Raw genomic sequence first — 22,799 nt, 5'->3', positions numbered from 1 at the left:
TCCTGTGGGGTCCACAGATGTTGAGGTGTTCGAGGATTTACAACCTTGCACCAAATTAGGCATGTAAAATGCCCTTGCACACAATTCTAGGCGTTCAGCGCCAGATTGGTGCTTGTTCTGGGCATTGAACGCCCATTTGTTGCCCATTTCTGGCGTTGAACGCCAGAACCTGGGCGTTCAGCGCCAGCTCTTCTCCAGGGTGCAATTCTGGCGTTCAAACGCCCAGATGCTGCCCATTTTGGGCGTTCATCGCCAGAACCATGCTCTGTTCTGGCATTGAACGCCTGCCAGATGCTTCTTACTGGCATTAAAACGCCAGTGAGATCCTCCTCCAGGGTGTGATTTTTCTTCTGCTGTTTTTGATTCCTTTTTCAATTTTTATATTTATTTTGTGACTCCACATGATCATGAACTTAATAAAACATGAAAGAACAAGAAAAATAAAATTAGATAAAAATTGGGTTGCCTCCCAACAAGCGCTTCTTTAATGTCAATAGCTTGACAGTGGGCTCTCATGGAGCCTCACAGATGTTTAGAGCATTGTTGATACTCCCCAACACCAAACGTAGAGTTTGGATATGGGAGTTCAACACCAAACTTAGAGTTTGATTGTGGCCTCCCAACACCAAACGTAGAGTTTGACTGTGGGGGCTCTGGTTGACTCTGTTTTGAGAGAAGCTTTTTATGCTTCCTCTCCATGTTTACAGAAGGATAACCTTGAGTTGTAAACACAAGGGAGTCCCCATTCAATTGAAGGACTAATTCACCTTTGTCAACATCAATCATAGCTCTTGATGTGGCTAGGAAGGGTCTTCCAAGGATGATGGATTCATCCTCATCCTTCCCAGTATCAAGGACTATGAAATCAACAGGGATGTAAAGGCCTTCAACCTTTACTAACACGTCCTCTACTTGTTCATAAGCCTGTTTTCTTGAATTGTCTGCCATCTCTAAGGAGATTTTAGTGGTTTGCACCCCATAGATTCCCAATTTGTCTATTACAGAGAGCAAAATACACTATTTATCAAACTTAAACTGTTGCTTGTCCTCAAGTAGCTAGATAAATAAAATAGAATACAAATAATTTAAGAAGCAATAATATCTCAGTGTTTTTGAGTGAAGCTCAGATTCTAATTAGATGAGCGGGACTAGTAGCTTTTTGCTTCTGAACAGTTTTGGCATCTCACTTTATCCACTGAAGTTCAGAGTGATTGGCATCTATAGGAACTCAGAATTCAGATAGTGATATTGATTCTCTTAGTTCAGTATGTTGATTCTTGAACACAGCTACTTTATGAGTCTTGGCCGTGGCCCTAAGCACTTTGTTTTTCAGTATTACCACCGGATACATAAATGCCACAGACACATAATTGGGTGAACCTTTTCAGATTGTGACTCAGCTTTGCTAGAGTCCCCAATTAGAGGTGTCTAGGGTTCTTAAGCACACTCTTCTTTTTGCTTTGGACCTTGACTTTAACCGCTCAGTCTCAAGTTTTCACTTGACACCTTCACGCCACAAGCACATGGTTAGGGACATCTTGGTTTAGCCGCTTAGGCTGGGATTTTATTCCTTTAGGCCCTCCTATCCACTGATGCTCAAAGCCTTGGGGTCCTTTTTATTACCCTTGCCTTTTGGTTTTAAGGGCTATTGGCTTTTTGCTCTTGCCTTTTGGTTTTAAGAGCTTTGGCTTTTTCTGCTTGCTTTTTCTTTTTCTTTCTCTATTTTTTTCTGCAAGCTTTTGTATTCACTGCCCTTTCTTGCTTCAAGAATCAATTTTATGATTTTTTCAGATTATCAATAACATGTCTCATGTTCATCATTCTTTCAAGAGCCAACATATTTAACAGTCTTAAACATCAAATTCAAAAGACATATGCACTTTTCAAGCATTCATTCAGAAGACAGAGAGCATTGCCACCACATATAAATAATTAGAATTTATCTTATTAAAAACTCGAAAAAATATTGCCTCTTATTCTAAAGAAATCCATCTATTTTATTCATGTTTAATGATGATGATAAAATTAAATTATAGCTCAATTGGGGATAAAATCAAAAATATAGATACTAATTACTACTATATGACTCCTAAGGTAAAACTAAAATAAAAACAGTTATCACAGAGTTAAGGCTAAGATTGGAATTTAACAACCTTTGTTCTGGGAAGTGGATGTTCCTCTAATCTGCGGGGTGCTTGGTCCTTCAAGAGATAATTTCTGGCGCTTCAATTCCCTTAAATCACGCCCTTGCTCCTCCTGTTCTTTAAGCAAATAGCAAAGAATGCTACTTTGTTCCTTCTGTTCTTTCTGTATTTGTTCCATAGCTTCTTGCATCTTGGTGATAGATGTTTCAAGATACTCCAAGTATTCAGATTGAGGGATTTCTGAGAGAATTTCCTGTGTTCTCTTCTTGATGGGGTCATCCTGTGCTTGTTGTTTTTCCATTGATGCTTTGGTGATTGGCCTCTCAACTGAGATATACTCAGTTATTCCCATCCTTACTCTAGCGTCCTTACAGAGCATAGAAATCAAGCTTGGATAAGCCAACCTGGCATCTTTGGAATTTTTGTTTGCAATTTTGTAGAATTCAGTTGAAATCAGTTGATGAAATTCCACTTCTTTTCCCATCATGATGCAATGGATCATCACTGCTCTTCTAATAGTGACTTCCGAATGGTTGCTAGTGGGCAGCAGAGAATGCCCAATGAAATCCAGCCATCCTCTGGCGACTGGTTTGAGATCTTCTCTTTTGAGTTGATTTGGGACACCCTTCGTGCTGGTGGTCCACCTGGCTCCAGGGATGCATATATCCTCTAGAATCTTATCCAGGCCCTTGTCTGTTCTCATCATTCTCCTATTGAAGGAGTCTGGATTATCTTTCAGCTGAGGTAGTTTTAAGATCTCCCTGATCTTGTCAGGGTGGGTATGAACAATCTTTCCTCTGACCAAGGTCTGATAGTCATAGATAGCAGATCCAGATAGTCTTTGCCTGTCTGTATGCCACATATTAGCATAGAACTCCTGGACCATATTCCTTCCCACTTTCGTTTCAGGATTAGCTAGGATCTCCCAGTTCCTGATTCGAATTTGCTCCTGGATCTCCGGATATTCGTCTTCTTTCAGATCGAATCTAACTTCCGGGATCACTGATCTTAGACCCATTATTTTGTAATAATGGTCTAAATGTTCTTTAGTTAAGAACTTCCCTTGATTCCAAAGTGGTTTTGGAACGCTTTCTTTCTTGCCTCTTGGAGAGGGTTGTTTTCCTTTAGGAGCCATGATCTTAGTGATCACAGATAAGCACACCAAACTTAGAGGTTTGCTTGTCCTCAAGTAATAAAAAAAAGAAAGGAGAGGGAGAGAAGGGGAGCTAGGGGCAATGGTGGATGGGAGGGGAGGGAGGCCGAACCCATATTTAAAGGGAGAGGGGGTGGGTTTTCGAAAATAGGGAGGAAGATTAGATAGAAGATATGATTTTTAAGAAAAATTTAAGTATGATAAGAAAAGATATAATTTAAAATTGAAAAGATATGAGAGATATTTGAAAAAGATAAAATTGGATTTTTGAAAAAGATATTGATTAGTTGAAAAGATTTTTGAATGAAAAGAGATAGATTTGTTTTGAAAATTTTGAAAAAGAGTTGAATTGGATTGAAAAAACATTTGTGCTTATGGATTAAGATACATTTGATATTTTTAAAATAGGGTTTTTAGAAAGTAGGGATTTTAGAAATCAGGGTTCTTAACATGTTTATGCAAGAAATCATGAATTGAAACATGAAAATCAAATTTAGAATGAAAAATGTGAAGTAAAAAATGAATTCACCTCCTTCCCACCATCCTGGCGTTTGAACGCCCAAATGCTGCCTCTCCTGGGCGTTCAACGCCCAGCTGCTGCATATTTCTGGCGTTGAACGCCAGGAACTCCTTTGTCACTGGGCGTTTTTCTGAACGCCCAGGACGCTGTAAATCTGGCGTTAAACGCCCAGAAGGAGCTTCTTTCTGGCGTTTAACGCCCAGATGGCTATCCTTACTGGCGTTCAACGCTCAGTGGATGCTTCTTTTGGGCGTTGAACGCCCAAAATAGACTCTTACTGGCGTTTTCTTGCCAGTGATCCTTTTTTTTCTTTGTTTTGTGTGCAGAATCCTTCTGTAACCCTGTGAACTTATACAATTGACTCTTTACCTTAGTATCAGTGAACTTTATATAAACAAATAAAATCAAGAATAGGGCAAAATGCTTAGAGGAAGTGATGCCCCATGGTTGGGTTGCCTCCCAGCAAGCGCTTCTTTATTGTCTTTAGCTGGACCTTGCTGAGCTTTTAATCTAGCTTCAGCCTTGAGCACTCTTGCTCAACATTGCCTTCAAGATAGTGCTTGATTCTCTGTCCATTAACAATGAACTTCTTATCAGAATCACTATCTTGAAGCTCCACATAACTATATGGTGATACACTTGTAATCACATATGGTCCCCTCCACCAGGACTTCAGTTTCCCGGGGAATAGCCTGAGCCTAGAGTTAAACAACAGAACCTTTTGTCCTGGTTCAAAGATTCTAGATGACAGCTTTCTGTCATGCCACTTTTTTTATTTTTCTTTGTAAAGCTTGGCATTTTCGAAAGCAGTGAATCTGAATTCCTTTAGCTCATTTAGCTGGAGAAATCTTTTTTCTCCAGCTAATTTGGCATCAAAGTTTAGGAATCTAGTTGCCCAGTAGGCTTTATGTTCCAGTTCTACGGGCAGGTGGCATGCCTTACCATACACAGGTTGGTATGCAGAGGTCCCTATAGGAGTCTTGAATGCTGTTCTGTAAGCCCATAGAGCATCATCCAAGGTTCGTGCCCAATCCTTTCTACGGGTACTTACAGTCCGTTCCAGGATTCTTTTTAGTTCTCTGTTAGAGACTTCAGCTTGCCCATTTGTCTGTGGATGATATGGAGTCGCCACCTTGTGGCGAATCCCATACTGGACCATGGCAGAGTAAAGCTGTTTGTTGCAGAAGTGAGTGCCCCCACCACTAATCAGTACCCTGGGGACACCAAACCTGCTGAATATATGTTTCTGGAGGAATTTCAGCACTGTTTTAGTATCATTGGTGGGTGTGGCAATGGCCTCAACCCAATTTGATATATAGTCAACTGCCACCAGAATATAAGTGTTGGAGTATGATGGAGGGAAAGGCCCCATGAAATCAATACCCCATACATCAAACAACTCAATCTCCAAGATTCCTTGTTGAGGCATGGCGTAACTGTGAGGCAAATTACCAGCTCTCTGGCAACTGTCACAGTTACATACAAACTCTCGGGAATCTCTGTAGAGTGTAGGCCAGTAGAAGCCACATTGGAGGACCTTGGTGGCTATTCGCTCACCTCCGAAATGACCTCCATATTGTGACCCGTGGCAATGCCATAAGATCCTTTGTGCTTCTTCTTTAGGCACACACCTACGGATTATGCCATCTGCACATCTCTTAAAGAGATAAGGTTCATCCCACAAGTAGTACTTTGCATCAGTAATTAATTTTTTCTTTTGTTGCCTGCTGTACTCCTTGGGAATGAACCTTGCAGCTTTGTAGTTTGCAATGTCTGCAAACCATGGTGTTTCTTGAATGGCAAACAAATGTTCATCCGGAAAGGTCTCAGAGATTTCAAGAGAGGGGAATGACGTCCCTTCTATTGGCTCTATCCGGGACAGATGATCAGCCACTTGGTTCTCTGTCCCTTTTCTGTCTCTTATTTCTATATCAAACTTTTGCAGAAGCAACACCCATCTTATGAGTCTGGGTTTTGAATCCTGCTTTGTGAGTAGATATTTAAGAGCAGCATGATCTGTGTACACAATCACTTTTGATCCTACTAAGTATGATCTAAACTTGTCAATGGCATAAACCACTGCAAGCAATTCTTTTTCTGTGGTTGTGTAATTTTTCTAGGCATCATTCAAAACACGGCTAGCATAATAGATGACATGCAGAAGCTTGTCATGCCTCTGCCCCAGTACTGCACCAATGGCGTGATCACTGGCATCACACATTAGCTCAAATGGTAATGTCCAGTCTAGTGCAGAAATAACTGGTGCTGTGACCAGCTTGGCTTTCAGCGTTTCAAACGCCTACAGACACTCTGTGTCAAACACAAATGGCGTGTCAGCAGCTAGCAGATTGCTAAGAGGTTTTGCGATTTTTGAAAAATCTTTTATAAACCTCCTATAGAATCCTGCATGCCCCAGAAAGCTTCTGATTACCTTAACATTGGCAGGTGGTGGTAATTTTTCAATTACCTCTATTTTTGCTTGATCCACCTCTATTCCCTTGTTTGAAATTTTATGCCCAAGGACAATCCCTTCAGTCACCATAAAGTGACATTTTTCTCAGTTTAAAACTAGGTTGGTCTCTTGGCATCTTTTCAGAACTAGTTTCAGGTGATCAAGACAGGAGTTGAATGAGTCTCCATATACTGAGAAGTCATCCATGAAGACTTCCAGAAATTTTTCCACCATATCAGAGAAAATAGAGAGCATGCATCTCTGGAAGGTTGCATGCACATTACACAGCCCAAATGGCATCCTTCTATAAGCAAACACTCCAAATGGACATGTGAATGCTGTTTTCTCCTGATCCTGGGGATCTACTGCAATCTGGTTATAGCCTGAGTAGCCATCCAAAAAGCAGTAATAATCATGACCTGCCAATCTTTCTAGCATTTGGTCTATGAATGGTAAAGGAAAATGATCCTTTCTGGTGGCTGTATTGAGCCTTCTGTAGTCAATACACATGCGCCACCCTGTAACTGTTCTTGTAGGAACCAGTTCATTCTTTTCATTATGAACCACTGTCATGCCTCCCTTTTTGGGGACAACTTGGACAGGGCTCACCTAGGGGCTGTCAGAAATAGGATAAATAATCCCAGCCTCCAGTAATTTGGTGACCTCTTTTTGCACCACTTCCTTCATGGCTGGATTTAGCCGCCTCTGTGGTTGAACCACTGGTTTAGCATTATCCTCCAATAAGATTTTGTGCATGCATCTAGCTGGGCTTATGCCCTTAAGGTCACCTATGGACCACCCAAGAGCTGTCTTGTGTGTCCTTAGCACTTGAATAAGTGCTTCCTCTTCCTGTGGATTTAAAGCAAAGCTTATGATCACTGGAAAAGTGTCACCTTCTCCCAGAAATGCATATTTTAGGGATGGTGGTAATGGTTTGAGCTCGGGTTTAGGAGGTTTTTCCTCTTCCAGAGGAAATTTCAGAGGATCTTTCATTTCCTCTGAATCCTCCAAATCAGGCTAAACATCTTTGAAGATGTCTTCCAACTCTGATTTGAGACTCACAGCCATGTTGATCTTCTCTACCAAAGAGTCAATAAGATCAACTTTCATGCAATCTTTTGATGTGTCTGGATGCTGCATGGCTTTGACAGCATTCAACTTAAACTCATCATTATTGACTCTCAGGGTTATTTCCCCTTGTTGGACATAAATGAGAGTTCGTCCAGTTGCTAGGAGGGGTCTTCCTAAAATGAGAGTGGCACTCTTGTGCTCCTCCATTTCCAGCACTACAAAGTCAGTGGGAAAGGCGAATGGCCCAACTCTGACAATCATGTCTTCAATCACGCCTGATGGGTATTTAATGGAGCCATCAGCAAGTTGGAGACATATCCGGGTTGGTTTAACTTCTTCAGTTAAACCAAGCTTTCAGATAGTAGATGCAGGTATTAGGTTGATGCTTGCCCCAAGATCACATAAAGCTGTCTTGGTGCAATTACCGTCTAATGTGCATGGTATCAGAAAACTCCCAGGGTCTTTAAGCTTTTCAGGAAAGCTTTTCAGAATGACTGCACTGCATTCTTCAGTGAGGAGAACTCTTTCAGTTTCTCTCCAATCCTTCTTATGGCTCAAGATCTCTTTCATGAACTTGGTATAAGAAGGTATTTGCTCAAGTGCCTCTGCAAATGGAATCTTTATTTCAAGAGTCCTGAGATAATCTGCAAAGCGAGCAAATTGCTTATCCTGCTCTTCTTGGCGGAGTTTTTGAGGATAAGGTATCTTGGCTTTATACTCCTCAACCTTAGTTGCTGTAAGTTTATTTCCTACAGAAGTGGTTGAAGAAGCCTTTTTAGATGGGTTGTTATCAGCACTTGTGTGTGTCTGATCCCTCACTGGCAATTGAGTGCCAGAGTTAGAAGCTGGAGTGACGTTAGACGCCAGCTCCTTATCTGTTCCTGGCATTTGAACGCCAGAACTGAGCTTCTTTTGGGCGTTCAACGCCAGATCCTTGCTTGTTTCTGGCGTTGAACGCCAGTCCTGAGCATAGTCTGGGCGTTCAGCGCCAGCCTTCCACCCAACTTCTGGCATTTTAGTGCCAGAATTATTTTTCCCAGGGCTCTTACTGTCCTCAGATGGATTTTGGGTGGTTTGCTCATTTCTTGGTTTCCTGCTGCCTTGAAGTGGGGTATTTAGTGCTTTCCCACTTCTTAACTGAACTGCTTGACATTCTTCTATTATTTATTTTGACAGCTGCTGCTTTGTTTGCTTTAATTGTACTTCCATGTTTATATTAGCCATCCTTGTCTCTTGTAGTTTATCCTTGAATTTAGCTAACTGTTTTGTTAGAAGATCCAATTGCTGATTGAATTCAGTAGCTTGCTCTGCAGGACTGAGTTCAGCAGTTACTGTTTTAGCCTCTTCTTTCATGGAAGAGTCACTGCTTAGGTACAGATGCTGATTTCTAGCAACTGTATCAATGAGCTCTTGAGCTTCTTCAATTTTCTTTCTCATGTGGATAAATCCACCAGCTGAGCAATCTAGAGAGATCTGAGCTCTTTTTGTAAGCCCATAATAGAAGATGTCTAACTGAACCCACTCTGAAAATATTTCAGAGGGGCAGTTTTGTAGCATCTCTCTGTATCTCTCCCAGGCATCATAAAGAGATTCATTATCTCCTTGTTTAAAGCCTTGGATGTCCAGCCTTAGCTGTGTCATTCGTTTTAGAGGAAAGTATTGATTCAGGAATTTTTCTGTCAGCTGTTTCCATGTCCTTATGCTAGCCTTAGGTTGGTTGTTTAACCACCTTTTAGCTTGGTCTTTTACAGCAAATAGAAACAGTAATAATCTGTAGACATCCTGATCTACTTCCTTATCATATACTGTGTCAGCAATCTGTAAAAACTGTGCCAGAAACTCTGTAGGCTCTTCCTGTGGAAGACCGAAATACTGGCAACTTTGCTACACCATGATAATGAGCTGAGGATTCAACTCAAAGCTACTGACTCCAATGGAGGGTATGCAGATATTACTCCCATATGAAGCAGTAGAGGGGTTAGCATATGAGCAGAGTCCTCCTGGACTGTTCATTTCCACTTAGATCCATGATGGAGAAAGGGAGATGATGTAAAATGAAAAATTTATTTTTATTTATTTATTTATTTATTTAATTATTTCGAAAATAGAGTAAATTAAAATAAAATAAATAAAAATAGGTGAAGATTTTCGAAAAAAAAATGAGGAGAGAGAAAGTGGTCAAGAAGTTTTGAAAAAGAAATGATTTGAAAAAGATTTTAAATTTTTGAAAAAAAAATCTGAATTTTAAAAATAAATTTCGAAAATTTGTTTTAAAAAATAGAGAGAAAAGATATTTTTGAATTTAAAGAGGAAAGAGAGAAACAATAAGATAGCACAAGATTTAAAATTTTTAGATCTAATGCTCCTTGTTTTCGAAAATTTTAGAGGAAAAATACCAAAGAACACCAAAATTAAAAATTTTAAGATCAAGACACAAGAAAAACTCAAGAACACTTTGAAGACTCACAAGAACACAAGAACATGAAGAAAGAACACCAAACTTAAAATTTTTAGAAAACCAAAATAAAATTTTCGAAAAACAAAGGAAAATCAACAAGAAAACACCAAACTTAAAGTTTGGCATGAGATTTAATAGAAAAATTATTTATTTTTTTTTAAGAAAAATTTTTGAAAAGAAAATAAAAGACTCTGACCCAAAAGACAAAAATTTCCTAATCTAAGCAACAAGATTCTCCGTCAGTTGTTCAAACTCAAACAATCCCCGGCAACGGCGCCAAAAACCTGAGATTATTATTATTATCAGTTGTCTTTCCTGCTGATTCTTTTCCTAGACTTTCTTTTTGTTTTATTTTCAAAAATTTTTCAAAAAAAAAACTTTCAAAAATTTCTCATCTGTTTTCGAAAAAAAAAATGTTTTCAAAAATATATTTTTCTTCAGAATTTTTAAGAATGAATTCTAGTGTTTCATGAAGCATGGCTGGCTATAAAGCCATGTCTAAATTCTTTTGGACTGAGGTTTTGGCTTAAAATTGAATGAATTACTCTCATGTTACATACTAAAGCTTGGCTGGCTATTAAGCCTTCATCTTTCATTTTTCGAAAAATTCATGCATTCATAGTGTTCCTCATGATCTTCAAGTTGTTCTTGGTAAGTCTTCTTGTTTGATCTTGATGTCTTCATGTTTTGTGTCTTTTCTTGTTTTTCATATGCATTTTTGCATTCATAGTGTCTGAACATGAAAGATTTCTAAGTTTGGTGTCTTCATATTTTCTTTGCATATAAAAATTTTCAAAAATATGTTCTTGATGTTCATCATGATCTTCAAAGTGTTCTTGGTGTTCATCTTGACACTCATAGCATTCTTGCATGCATTCATTGTTTTGATCTAAAATTTCCATGCATTGAGCATTTTTAGTGTTTTTCTCTCTCATCATAAAAATTCAAAAATCAAAAAAATATCTTTCCCTTTTTCTCTCTTAAAATTTCGAAAATTAGATTTGACTTTTTAAAAAATTTTTAAAAATCTAGTTGTTTCTATGAGTCAAATCAAATTTTCGATTTAAAAATCTTATCTTTTTCAAAAATCAAATCTTTTTAATTTTTCTTTTTTATTTTCGAAAATTATAAAAATATTTTTCAAAAATCTTTTTCTTACTTTTATCTCATAATTTTCGAAAATATCATCATCAATTAATGTTTTGATTCAAAAATTTCAAGTTTGTTACTTACTTGTTAAGAAAGATTCAAACTTTGAGTTCTAGAATTATATCTTGTGATTTCTTGTGAATCAAGTCATTAATTGTGATTTTAAAAATCAAATCTTTTTCAAAACCAATTTCAATCATATCTTTTCAAAAATATCTTCTTATCTTATCTTTTTCAAAATTTGATTTCAAAATATCTTTTCTAACTTCTTATCTTCTTATCTTTTCAAAATTGATTTTCAAATTTGTTTTAACTAACTAACTAACTTTTTGTTTGTTTCTTATCTTTTTCAAAACTACCTAACTAACTCTCTCTCTCTAATTTTCGAAAATATCTCTCCTCTTTTTCAAAATTTCTTTTTAAATTAACTAATTATTTTAAATTTTGATTTTAAAATTTCAAAAATTACTAACCTTTTTCAAAAACTATTTTCAAAAATCACTAACCCTTTTTCAAAAATAATTTTCGAAAATCCTTCTCCCTCATCTCCTTCTAATTATTTATTCATCTACTAACACTTCTCTTCATCTCACATCACTGCCCCTATCCTTACCCTTGTGTTTGGATTCTTCATTCTTCTTCACTCCTATTCCTTTTCTTCTTCTACTAACAATAAGGAACCTCTTTACTGTGACATAGAGGATTCCTCTTCTTTTCTTGTTCTCGTCTCTTTCTTATGAGCAGGAACAAGGAAAAAGGCATTCTTGTTGAAGCTGATCAAGAATCTGAAAGGACTCTGAAAAGGAAACTAAGAGAAGCTAAATTACAACAATCCAGAGACAACCTCATTGAAAATTTCGAACAAGTAAAGGAGATGGCAGCCGAACCCAACAACAATAATGCAAGGAGAATGCTTGGTGACTTTACTGCACCAAATTCCAATTTACATGAAAGAAGCATCTCCATCCCTGCCATTGGAGCAAACAACTTTGAGCTGAAACCTCAATTAGTTTCTCTGATGCAGCAGAACTGCAAGTTTCATGGACTTCCATCCGAAGATCCTTTTCAGTTCTTAACTGAATTCTTGTAGATATGTGATACTGTTAAGACTAATGGAGTAGATCCTGAAGTCTACAGGCTCATGCTTTTCCCTTTTGCTGTAAGAGACAGAGCTAGAGTATGGTTGGACTCTCAACCTAAGGATAGCCTGAACTCTTGGGATAAGCTGGTCAAGGCTTTCTTAGCCAAGTTCTTTCCTCCTCAAAAGCTGAGCAAGCTTAGAGTGGATGTTCAGACCTTCAGACAGAAAGAAGGTGAATCCCTCTATGAAGCTTGGGAGAGATACAAAGGATTGACCAAAAAGTGTCTTTCTGACATGCTTTCAGAATGGACCATCCTGGACATATTCTATGATGGTCTGTCTGAATTAGCTAAAATGTCATTGGATACCTCTGCAGGTGGATCCATTCACCTAAAGAAAACGCCTGCAGAAGCTCAAGAACTCATTGACATGGTTGCTAATAACCAGTTCATGTACACTTCTGAGAGGAATCCTGTGAGTAATGGGACGCCTATAAAGAAGGGAGTTCTTGAAATTGATACTCTGAATGCCATATTGGCTCAGAATAAAATATTGACTCAGCAAGTCAATATGATTTCTCAGAGTCTGAATGGAATGCAAGCTGCATCCAACAGTACTCAAGAGGCACCTTCTGAAGAAGAGGCCTATGATCCTGAGAACCCTGCAATAGCAGAGGTAAATTACTTAGGTGAACCTTATGGAAACACCTATAACTCATCATGGAGAAATCATCCAAATTTCTCATGGAAAGATCAACAAAAACCTCAACAAGGCTTTAATAATGGTGGAAGAAACAGGTTTAGCAGTAGCAAGCCTTTTCCATCATCCACTCAGCAACAAACAGAGAACTCTGAACAAAATACCTCTAATTTAGCAAACTTAGTCTCTGATCTATCTAAGGCCACTGTGAGTTTCATGAATGAAACAAGGTCTTTCATTAGAAATTTGGAAGCACAAGTGGGCCAGCTGAGTAAAACAATCACTGAAATCCCTCCTAGTACTCTCCCAAGCAATACAGAAGAAAATCCAAAAGGAGAGTGCAAGGCCATTGAATTAATCACCATGGCCGAACCTGTAAGGGAAGGAGAGGACGTGAATCCCAAGGAGGAAGACCTCCTGGGACGTCCAGTGATCAATAAGGAGTTTCCCTCTGAGGAACCAAAGGAACCTGAGGTTCATCCAGAGACCATAGAGATTTCATTAAACCTCCTTATGCCATTCATGAGCTCTGATGAGTATTCCTCTTCTGAAGAGAATGAGGATGTTACTGAGGAGCAAGTCACCAAGTACCTTGGTGCAATCATGAAGCTGAACGCCAAATTATTTGGTATTGAGACTTGGGAAGATGAACCTCCCTTGTTCACCAATGAACTAAGTGATGTGGATCAACTGTCATTACCTCAGAAGAAACAGGATCCTGGAAAGTTCGTAATACCTTGTACCATAGGCAACATGATCTTTGAAAAGGCTCTGTGTGACCATGGTTCAGGGATAAACCTTTTGCCCCTCTCTGTAATAGAGAAACTGGGAATCTATGGGGTGCAGGCTTCTAAAATCTCATTAGAGATGGTAGAAAATTCAAGAAAACAGGCTTATGGACAAGTAGAGGACGTGTTAGTAAAGGTTGAAGTCCTTTACATCCCTGCTGATTTCATAGTCCTAGATACTGGGAAGGATGAGGATGAATTCATCATCCTTGGAAGACCCTTCCTAGCCACAGCAAGAGCTGTGATTGATGTTGACAGATGTGAATTAGTCCATCAATTGAATGTGGACTCCCTTGTGTTTACAACTCAAGGTTATCCTTCTGTAAACATGGAGAGGAAGCATAAAAAGCTTCTCTCAGAACAGAGTCAACCAGAGCCCCCACTGTCAAACTCTAAGTTTGGTGTTGGGAGGCCACAACCAAACTCTAAGTTTGGTGTTGAACTCCCATATCCAAACTCTATGTTTGGTGTTGGGAAGTCTCAACAATGCTCTGAACATCTGTGAGGCTCAATGAGAGCCCACTGTCAAGCTATTGTCAAGCTATCTAATTATATTTTTCTTGTTCTTTCATGTTTTATTAGGTTCATGATCATGTGGAGTCACAAAATAAATATAAAAATTGAAAACAGAATCAAAAGCAGCAGAAGAAAAATCACACCCTGGAGGAAGGCCTTACTGGCATTTAAACGCCAGTAAGAAGCATCTGGCTGGCGTTCAACGCCAGAACAGAGCATGGTTCTGGCGCTAAACGCCCAAAATGGGCAGCATCTGGGCGTTTGAATGCCAGAATTGCACCCTGGAGAAGAGCTGCAGCTGAACGCCCAGAACAAGCATGGTTCTGGTGTTCAACGCCAGAAATGGGCAACAAATGGGCGTTCAACGCCCAGAACAAGCACCAATCTGGCGCTGAACGCCTAGAGTTGTGTGCAAGGGCATTTTGCATGCCTAATTTGGTGCAAGGTTGTAAATCCTTGAACACCTCAAGATCTGTGGACCCCACAGGATCACCTCAGGATCTGTGGACCCCATAGGATCCCCACCTACCTCCACTCACTTCTTCTCACCCTTCTTTCACACAATCACATAAACACTCTTCCCCAAAACTCTTCACCAATCACCTCAATCTCTCTTCCCTATCACCACTTCACCACTCACATCCATCCACTCTTCCCCATAAACCTACCTCATAAACTCCACCTACCTTCAAAATTCAAAATCAATTTCCCACCCAACCCACCCTAAATGGCCGAACCTAACCCCCCCTCTCTTCCCTATATAAAGCCCTCCATTCTTCCTCATTTCCACACAACACAACCCTCTCTTCTCTTCTTGGCCGAATACACCTCTCCCCCTCTTCTCCATATTTTCTTCTTCTTCATCATCTTTTCTTTCTTCTCTTGCTCGAGGGCGAGCAATATTCTAAGTTTGGTGTGGCAAAAGAATAAGCTTTTTGTTTTTCCATTACCATTGATGGAACCTAAGACCGGAGAATCCTCTAGAAATGGGAAAGGGAAGACAAAAGCTTCCACCTCCGAGTCATGGGAGATGGAAAGATTCATCTCCAAAGTTCATCAAGACCACTTCTATGATGTTGTGGCCAAGAAGAAGGTGATCCCTGAGGTCCCTTTCAAGCTCAAGAAGAATGAGTATCCGGAGATCCGACATGAAATCCAAACAAGAAGTTGGAAAGTTCTAACAAAACCCATCCAACAAGTCGGCATCCTAATGGTTCAAGAGTTCTATGCCAATGCATGGATCACTAGGAACCATGATCAAAGTAAGAACCCGGACCCAAAGAATCATCTCACCATGGTTCGGGGGAAATACTTAGATTTTAGTCCGGAAAATGTGAGGTTGGCGTTTAACTTGCCTATAATGCAAGGAGATGCACACCCCTACCCTAGAAGGGTCAACTTTAATCAAAGGTTGGACCAAGTCCTCATGGACATATGTGTGGAAGGAGCTCAATGGAAGATTGACTCCAAAGGCAAGCCGGTTCAACTAAGAAGACTGGACCTTAAGCCTATAGCTAGAGGATGGTTGGAGTTCATTCAACGCTCAATCATTCCTACTAGCAACCGGTCTGAAGTTACTATAGACCGGGCCATCATGATCCATAGCATCATGATTGGAGAAGAGGTGGATGTTCATGAGATTATACCTCAAGAATTCTACAAGGTGGCTGACAAGTCCTCCACTATGGCAAGGTTAGCCTTTCCTCACCTCATCTGCCATCTATGTTACTCAGTTGGAGCTTTCATAAAAGGAGACATTCCCATTGAGGAAGAGAAGCCCATCTCTAAGAAAAGGATAGAGCAAGCAAGAGAGCCCATTCATGGATCTCAAGAGGTGCACGAAGCTCATCACCATGAGATTCCGGAGATGCCTCAAATGCATTTTCCTCCACAAAACCATTGGGAGCAAATCAACACCTCCCTAGGAGAATTAAGTTCCAACATGGGACAATTAAGGGTGGAACATCAAGAGCACTCCATCATCCTTCATGAAATAAGAGAAGATCAAAAAGCAATGAGGGAGGAGCAACAAAGACAAGGAAGAGACATAGAAGAGCTCAAGAACATCATTGGTTCCTCAAGAAGGAAACGCACCCATCACTAAGGTGGACTCATTCCTTGTTCTTACTTTCTCTGTTTTTCGTTTTCTCTATGTTAAGTGCTTATCTATGTTTGTGTCTTCATTACATGATCATTAGTATTTAGTAACTTTGTCTTAAAGTTATGAATGTCCTATGAATCCATCACCTCTCTTAAATGAAAACTGTTTTAATTCAAAAGAACAAGAAGTACATGAGTTTCAAACTTATCATTGAACTTAGTTTAATTATATTGATGTCGTGACAATGCTTCTTATTTTCTGAATGTATGCTTGAACAGTGCTTATGTCTTTTGAAGTTGTTGTTTAAGAATGTTAAATATGTTGGCTCTGTGTGACCTTGGTTCAGGAATAAACCTCATGCCCCTCTTTGTAATAGAGAAACTGGGAATCTATGGGGTGCAAGCTGCTAAAATCTCATTAGAGATGGCAGACAATTCAAGAAAACAGGCATATGGACAAGTAGAGGACGTGTTAGTAAAGGTTGAAGGCCTTTACATCCCTGGTGATTTCATAGTCCTGGATACTGGAAAGGAAGAGGATGAATCCATCATCCTAGGAAGACCTTTCCTGGCCACAGCAAGAGCTGTGATTGATGTTGACAGAGGTGAAATAGTCCTTCAATGGAATGAGGACTCCCTTGTGTTTAAAACTCAAGGATCTCCCTCTGCAACCATGGAGAGGAAGCAGAAAAAGCTTCTCTCAAAGCAGAGTCAACCAGAGCCCCCACAGTCAAACTCTAAGTTTGGTGTTGGGAGGCCACAACCAAACTCTAAGTTTGGTGTTGAACTCCCATATCCAAACTCTAAGTTTGGTGTTGGAGAGTCTCAACAAAGCTCTGCACATCTGTGAGGCTCCATGAGAGCCCACTGTCAAGCTATTGACATTAAAGAAGCACTTGTTGGGAGGCAACCCAATTTTTATTTATCTAACTATATTTTTCTTAGTTATAAGTCTTTATAGGTTCATGATCATGTGGAGTCACAAAATAAATATAAAAATTGAAAACGGAATCAAAAATAGCAGAAGAAAATCCACACCCTGGAGGAGCATCTGTCTGGCGTTCAGCGCTAGAACAGAGCATGGTTCTGGCGCTGAACGCCCAAAATGGGCAGCTTCTGGGCACTGAACGCCAGAACAGGCATGGTTCTGGCGTTCAACGCCAGAAATGGCACACAAATGGGCGTTGAACGCCCAAAATGGCCACCAACCTGGCGCTGAACGCCCAGAGTTGGGTGCAAAGGCATTTTTGCATGCCTAATGGGTGCAGGGATGTAAATCCTTGAACACCTCAGGATCTGTAGACCCCACAGGATCCACTCAGGATCTGTGGACCCCACAGGATCCACTCAAGATCTGTGGACCCCACAGGATCCCCACCTACCTCATCATCTCTCTTTCCATTCATGATCATCCCTTCTGTTTTCCATTCACCACTCACATCCATACATCCCAATTACCTACAAAATTCAATATCTTTTTCCCACCCAATCCCACCCATATGGCCGAATACACACATCCATCCATCTCCTCCATATCTTCTTCTTCTTCTTCTATTCTTTCTTCTTTTGCTCGAGGGCGAGCAACATTCTAAGTTTGGTGTGGTAAAAGCATAGCTTTTTTGTTTTTTCCATAACCATTGATGGCACCTAAGGCCAGAGAAACCTCTAGAAAGAGGAAAGGGAAGACAAAAGCTTCCATCAAGGGTCTATAGCTCAGTGGTAGAACATTTGACTGCAAATCAAGAGATCCCTGAGATACCTCAGGGGATACATTTTCTTCCACACAATTATTGGAAGCAACTAAGGGTGGAACATCAAGAGCACTCCATCATCCTTCATGAAATAAGAGAAGATCAAAAAGCAAGGAAAGGAGGAGCAACAAAGACAAGGAAGAGACATAGAAGAGCTCAAGGACATCATTGGTTCCTCAAGAAGGAAACGCCACCATCACTAAGGTGGATTCATTCCTTGTTCTTATTTCTTCTGTTTTTCGTTTTCTATGTTATGTGCTTATCTATGTTTGTGTCTTCATTACATGATCATTAGTAGTTAGTAACTTTGTCTTAAAGTTATAAATGTCCTATGAATCCATCACCTCTCTTAAATGAAAAAAATGTTTTAATTCAAAAGAACAAGAAGTACATGAGTCTCGAATTTATCCTTGAACTTAGTTTAATTATATTGATGTGGTGACAATGCTTCTTGTTTTCTGAATGTATGCTTGAATAGTGTATATATCTTTTGAAGTTGTTATTTAAGAATGTTAAATATGTTGGCTCTTGAAAGAATGATGACTAGGAGACATGTTATTTGATAATCTGAAAAATCATAAAAATGATTCTTGAAGCAAGAAAAAGCAGCAAAGAACAAAGCTTGCAGAAAAAAAAATAGGCGAAAAAAAATAGAAAGAAAAAGAAAAAGCAAGCAGAAAAAGCCAAAAGCTCTTAAAACCAAGAGGCAAGAGCAAAAAGCCAAAAAGCCAATAACCCTTAAAACCAAAAGGCAAGGGCAAATAAAAAGGATCCCAAGGCTTTGAGCATCAGTGCATAGGAGGGCCTACAGGAATAAAATCCTGGCCTAAGCGGCTAAACCAAGCTGTCCCTAACCATGTGCTTGTGGCGTGTAGGTGTCAAGTGAAAACTTGAGACTGAGCGGTTAAAGTCAAGGTCCAAAACAAAAAAGAGTGTGCTTAAGAACCCTGGACACCTCTAATTGGGGACTTTAGCAAAGCTGAGTCACAATATGAAAAGGTTCACCCAATTATGTGTCTGTGGCATTTATGTATCCGGTGGTAATACTGGAAAACAAAGTGCTTAGGGCCACGGCCAAGACTCATAAAACAGCTGTGTTCAATAATCATCATACTGAACTAGGAGAATCAATAACACTATCTGAACTCTGAGTTCCTATAGATGCCAATCATTCTGAACCTCAATGGATAAAGTAAGATGCCAAAACTATTCAAGAGGCAAAAAGCTACAAGTCCCGCTCATCTGATTGGAGCTATGTTTCATTGATAGTTTGGAATTTATAGTATATTCTATTCTTTTTATCCTATTTTGATTTTCAGTTGCTTGGGGACAAGCAACAATTTAAGTTTGGTGTTGTGATGAGCGGATAATTTATACACTTTTTGGCATTGTTTTTAGTATATTTTTAGTAGAATCTAGTTACTTTTAGGGATGTTTTTAATAGATTTTATGTTAAATTCACATTTCTGGACTTTACTATGAGTTTGTGTGTTTTTCTATGATTTCAGGTATTTTCTTGCTGAAATTGAGGGACCTGAGCAAAAATCAGATTCAGAGGTTGAAGAAGGACTGCTAATGCTGTTGGATTCTGACCTCCCTGCACTCAAAGTGGATTTTCTGGAGCTACAAAACTCAAAATGGCGCGCTTCCAATTGTGTTGGAAAGTAGACATCCAGGGCTTTCCAGAAATATATAATAGTCCATACTTTACCCAAGTTTAGATGATGCAAACTGGCGTTCAACGCCAGCTCTCTGCCCAACTCTAGAGTTCAGCGCCAGAAATGGATCAAAAACCAGAGTTGAACGCCAGAAATGGATCCAAACCTGGCGTTCAACTCCACAAATGGCTTCTGCACGTGGAAAGTTAAAGTTCAGCCCAAGTACACACCAAGTGGGTCCCGGAAGTGGATTTATGCATCAATTACTTATTTCTGTAAACCCTAGTGACTAGTTTATTATAAATAGGACCTTTTGCTATTGTATTAGACATCTAGGAACGCATAGTTCTTAGACCATGGTGGCTGGCCTCTCGGCCATGCCTGGACCTTTCACTTATGTATTTTCAACGGTAGAGTTTCTACACTCCATAGATTAAGGTGTGGAGCTCTGCTGTTCCTCAAAGATTAATGCAAAGTACTACTGTTTTCTATTCAATTCATCTTATTTCGCTTCTAAGATATTCATTCGTACTTCAATCTGAATGCGATGAATGTGACAATCATCATCATTCCCTATGAACGCGTGCCTGACAACCACTTCCGTTCTACCTTCGACTGAATGAATATCTCTTAGATCTCTTAATCAGGATCTTCGTGGTGTAAGCTAGAATGATGGCGGCATTCAAGAGAATCCAAAAAGTCTAAACCTTGTCTGTGGTATTCCGAGTAGGATTCAATGATTGAATGACTGTGACGAGCTTCAAACTCGCGAGTGCTGGGCGTTAGTGACAGACGCAAAAGGAGGGTGAATCCTATTCCAGCATGATCGAGAACCGACAGATGATTAGCCGTGCTGTGACAGAGCATGTGAGCATATTTTTCACTGAGAGGAGGGGATGTAGCCACTGACAACGGTGATGCCCTTGCATAAAGCCAGCTATGGAAAGGAGTAAGACTCATTGGATGAAGATAGCAGGAAAGCAGAGGTTCAGAGGAATGAAAAGCATCTCCATTCGCTTATCTGAAATTCCTACCAATGACTTACATAAGTACCTCTATCCCTATTCTATTATTTATTATTCAAAAACATCATTATCAATTTATATCTGCCTAAATGAGATTTGCAAGGTGACCATAGCTTGCTTCATACCGACAATCTCCGTGGGATTCAACCCTTACTCACGTAAGGTATTACTTGGACGACCCAGTGCACTTGCTGGTTAGTTACACGGAGTTGTGAACTATGGTCTTGGCATCATGTTTTTGGCGCCATTACCAGGGAAAGAAAGAGCGATGAATTTTACATAATTAAAGTGTAATCACGATTCCGCGTACCAGTTGTGGCCTCCCAACACCAAACTTAGAGTTTGATAGTGGGGGCTCTGGTTGACTCTGTTCTGAGAGAAGCTTTTGATGCTTCCTCTCCTTGTTTATAGAAGGGTAACCTTGAGTTGTAAATACAAGGGAGTCCTCATTCAGTTGAAGGACTAATTCACCTCTGTCAACATCAATCACAGCTCTTGCTGTGGCTAGGAAAGGTCTTCCAAGGATAATGGATTCATCCTCATCCTTCCCAGTATCAAGGATTATGAAATCAGCAGGGATGTAAAGGCCTTCAACCTTTATTAACATGTCCTCTACTTGTCCATAAGCCTGTTTTCTTGAATTGTTTGCCATCTCTAATGAGATTTTAGTAGCTTGCACCCCATAGATTCCCAGTTTCTTTATTACAGAGAGGGGCATGAGGTTTATCCCTGAACCAAGGTCACACAGAGCCTTTTCAAAGATCATGTTGCCTATGGTACAAGGTATTACGAACTTTCCAGGATCCTGTTTCTTCTGAGGCAATGTCAGTTGATCCAGATCACTTAGTTCATTGGTGAACAAGGGAGGTTCATCTTCCCAAGTCTCAATACCAAATAATTTGTCGTTCAGCTTCATGATTGCACCAAGGTACTTGGTGACTTGCTCCTCAGTAACATCCTCATTCTCTTCAGAAGAGGAATACTCATCAGAGCTCATGAATGGCATAAGGAGGTTTAATAGAATCTCTATGGTCTCTGGATGAGCCTCAGATTCCTTTGGTTCCTCAGAGGGAAACTCCTTATTGATCACTGGACGTCCCAGGAGGTCTTCCTCCTTGGGATTCACGTCCTCTCCTTCCCTTACAGGTTCGGCCATGGTGATTAATTCAATGGCCTTGCACTCTCGTTTTGGATTTTCTTCTGTATTGCTTGGGAGAGTACTATGAGGGATTTCAGTGATCCTTTTACTCAGCTGGCCCACTTGTGCTTCCAAATTTCTAATGGAAGACCTTGTTTCATTCATGAAACTCACAGTGGCCTTAGATAGATCAGAGACTAAGTTTGCTAAATTAGAGGTATTTTGTTCAGAGTTCTCTGTCTGTTACTGAGTGGATGATGGAAAAGGCTTGCTGTTGCGAAACCTGTATCTTCCACCATTATTAAAGCCTTGTTGAGGCTTTTGTTGATCCTTCCATGAGAAATTTGGATGATTTCTCCATGATGAGTTATAGGTGTTTCCATAAGGTTCACCCATATAATTTACCTCTGCTATTGCAGGATTTTCAGGATCATAAGCTTCTTCTTCAGAAGATGCCTCTTGAGTACTGTTGGATGTAGCTTGCATTCCATTCAGACTCTGAGAGATCATATTGACTTGCTGAATCAATATTTTTTTCTAAGCCAATATGGCATTCAGAGTATCAATTTCAAGAACTCCCTTCTTCATAGGTGTCCCATTATTCACAGGATTCCTTTAAGTGTACATAAACTGGTTATTAGCAACCATGTCAATGAGTTCTTGAGCTTCTGCAGGCGTTTTCTTTAGGTGAATGGATCCACCTGCAGAGGTATCTAATGACATTTTAGCTAATTCAGACAAACCATCATAGAATATATCCAGGATGGTCCATTCTGAAAGCATGTCAGAAGAACACTTTTTGGTCAGTTCTTTGTATCTCTCCCAAGCTTCATAGAGGGATTCACCTTCTTTCTGTCTGAAGGTCTGAACATCCACTCTAAGCTTGCTCAGCTTTTGAGGAGGAAAGAACTTGGCTAAGAAAGCCTTGACCAGCTTGTCCCAAGAGTTCATGCTATCCTTAGGTTGAGAGTCCAACCATACTCTAGCTCTGTCTCTTACAGCAAAAGGGAAAAGCATGAGCCTGTAGACTTCAGGATCTTCTCTATTAGTCTTAACAGTATCACATATTTGCAAGAATTCAATTAAGAACTGAAAA

At 39.8% G+C, this 22,799-nt stretch overlaps 2 non-coding genes across 2 annotated transcripts; one reads left to right on the top strand and one right to left on the bottom strand.

The window, feature by feature from the left end:
- Window positions 1–12,220: 12,220 nt before the first annotated feature.
- LOC148553166 (small nucleolar RNA R71) lies at window positions 12,221–12,328 on the bottom strand. The gene has a single exon (XR_015892789.1). It is a non-coding gene; the product is annotated as a small nucleolar RNA R71 (small nucleolar RNA).
- Window positions 12,329–22,480: 10,152 nt separating this feature from the next.
- Window positions 22,481–22,588, top strand: LOC148553165 (small nucleolar RNA R71). The gene has a single exon (XR_015893425.1). It is a non-coding gene; the product is annotated as a small nucleolar RNA R71 (small nucleolar RNA).
- Window positions 22,589–22,799: the final 211 nt, after the last annotated feature.

This window comes from Arachis ipaensis, chromosome B7 (assembly GCF_059453495.1).
Source record: "Arachis ipaensis isolate K30076 ecotype BB chromosome B7, ASM5945349v1, whole genome shotgun sequence".
Classification (NCBI taxonomy): domain Eukaryota; kingdom Viridiplantae; phylum Streptophyta; class Magnoliopsida; order Fabales; family Fabaceae; genus Arachis; species Arachis ipaensis.
This window is presented reverse-complemented; position numbering and strand designations above follow the sequence as displayed.